This window comes from Bison bison, unplaced genomic scaffold (assembly GCF_000754665.1).
Source record: "Bison bison bison isolate TAMUID 2011002044 unplaced genomic scaffold, Bison_UMD1.0 scf7180017864235, whole genome shotgun sequence".
NCBI classification, from domain to species: domain Eukaryota; kingdom Metazoa; phylum Chordata; class Mammalia; order Artiodactyla; family Bovidae; genus Bison; species Bison bison.
Genome location: NW_011494807.1, coordinates 1929291 through 1931904, shown reverse-complemented (window position 1 = coordinate 1931904; position 2614 = coordinate 1929291). Strand labels below are relative to the sequence as shown.

The 2614-nt window shown below is 37.8% G+C and overlaps 1 pseudogene; it reads right to left on the bottom strand.

The window, feature by feature from the left end:
* Positions 1 to 1232: 1232 nt before the first annotated feature.
* LOC104993156 overlaps positions 1233 to 2614 on the bottom strand; it is a 2180-nt pseudogene continuing 798 nt past the window's right edge.

Genomic DNA, 2614 nt, shown 5'->3' with positions numbered 1-2614 from the left:
CTATATTGATGGAAATGGCATTATTTTATTGTTTTTATGGCTGAGTAATATTCCACTGTGTACATGTATCACATCATCTTTATCTATTCCTCTGTTGGTAGGCATTTAGGTTGCTTCCATGTCAGCTATTTCAAATAGTACTGCAATAATTATTGGTTGCATGTGTCTTTGCAAAGTATAATTTTCTCCAGATATATATCCAGGAATGGGATTGATGGATTACATGGTAGTTCTGTTGTTAGTTTTCCATATGTATATTTTTCATAGTGGTTGGGAAATTTACATTCCCACCAACAGTGTAGGAGGGTTCCCTTTGTTCTACATCCTCTCCAGCATTTATTGTTTGTAGACTTTTTCATGATGGCCATTTTGACTAGTGTGAGGAAATAGTTCATTGTTGTTTTAATTTGCATTTCTCTGCTAATTAGCACTGTTGGCAGTGTTGAGCACCTTGTGCTTTTTGGCCATCTATATATCCCACTTTTTTTTTTTTTCTGGTAATGACTTTATTTTTTCAGTTAACATAACCAACCCATGATACAGCATACTAAATCCTAAAGTACAAATCCAAGTAAGGTAATACCTTTACTAAGTTACAAAACTTTGGCAAATCAGTACAGTACTCTTTAACACAATATAATGTACTTTTGTTGGAGTCATTTATTACTTTTGTGATAATTTTTACTCCAAAATAATGTTATCTGGGTATGAAATGAAAACATAATGATTTTTAATGGTGGTTTATAGCAGAGCAAATTATTTTATGCAGTTAATGTCTTTTTAAAATGATACAGTTTCTCCTTTAAAAGTGAGTTCCCTCATGTAAGCTCTCCAAGATTACTGAAACAGGGCAGTTGTGCATATACAGAGGGGGCTGTGTTTGCTTCTGAGGTTGGTCCAAAGCCAGATAGAATTCCAATGAATGAAAAGCTTTAAAATTCTACCTTAAAGAGGTTTCACCAGCCAATACCAATTTCCAAACATACTTTTCAAAAATTGTTAAAATTTTGCATGTATTGAATTCTCAAAATCAGTCATTTCTGACCATATGAATTTCAGCTGATCCCTTTTATTTAGAAACCCTGACCTCTTTGGTTTGATCAAGTCACATAGCTTTAGCTTATTAAAAAGAATTCTACCTAAAATAGGGTTGTATTTTTTAAATAACAAATAAATATACTGCCAGCTTGTAGAGACTTGGGGAACTGGGTGCCGTGTATCAACTTTCATTATCATTTCTTCACAAATGCTGCTGCTGCCATTGGTGTCTGTCCTGCCAAAGCTGTCAGTTCCTCAATTTCAACATTTAGTTTATGTATTACACACTCCACTGATTCTCAGCCTTTATTCAGTTCAGTTCAGTCTCTCAGTTGTATCTGACTCTTTGTGACCCCATGGACTGCAGCACGCTAGGCCTCCCAGTCCATCACCAACTCCTGGATTTACTCAAACTCATGTCCATTGAGTTGGTGATGCCATCCAACCATCTCATCCTCTGCCATCCCCTTCTCCTCCTGCCTTCAATCTTTCCCAGCATCAGGGTCTTTTCAGATAAGTCAGTTCTTCTCATCAGGTGGCCAGAGTACTGGAGTTTCAGCTTCAGCATCAGGCCTTCCAATGAATATTCAGGACTGATTTCCTTTAGGATGGACTGGTTGGATCTCCTTGCAGTCCAAGGGACTCTCAAGAGTCTTCTGCAACACTACAGTTCAAAAGCATTAATACTTCAGCACTCAGCTTTCTTTATAGTCCAACTCTCACATCCATACATGACCATTGGAAAAACCATAGCTTTGACTAAATGGACCTTTGTTGGCAAAGTAATGTCTCTGCTTTTTAATGTACTGTCTAGGTGGGTCATAGCTTTTCTTCCAAGGAACAAGCATCTTTTAATTTCATGGCTGCAGTCACCATCTGCAGTGATTTTGGAGCCCAAAAAAATAAAGTCTGACACTGTTTCCCATCTATTTCCCATGAAATGATGGGACCAAATGCCATGATCTTCGTTTTCTGAATGTTAAGCTTTAAGCCAACTTTTTCACTTTCCTCTTTCACTTTTATCAAGAGGCTTTTTAGTTCTTCTTCACTTTCTGCCATAAGGGTGGTGTCATCTGCATATCTGAGTTTATTGCTATTTCTCTCGGCAATCTTGATTCTAGCTTGTGATTCCTCCAGCCCAGTGTTTCTCATGATGTACTCTGTATATAAGTTAAATAAGCAGGGTGACAGTATACAGCCTTGACGTACTCCTTTCCCGATTTGGAACCAGTCTGTTGTTCCATGTCTAGTTCTAGCTGTTGCTTCCTGACCTGCATACAAATTTCTCAAGAGGCAGGTCAGGTGGTCTGATATTCCCATCTGTCTAAGAATTTTCCAGAGTTTGTTGTGATCCACATGGTCAAAAGCTTTGGCATAGTCAATAAAGCAGAAATAGATGTTTTTTTCTGGAACTCTATTGCTTTCTTGATGATCTAGTAGATATTGGCAATTTGTTCTCTGGTTCCTCTGCCTTTTCTAAATCCAGCTTGAACATCTGGAAGTTCACGGTTCACGTACCGTTGAAGCCTGGCTTGGAGAATTTAAAGTATTACTTTGCTAGCGTGTGAGATGATTG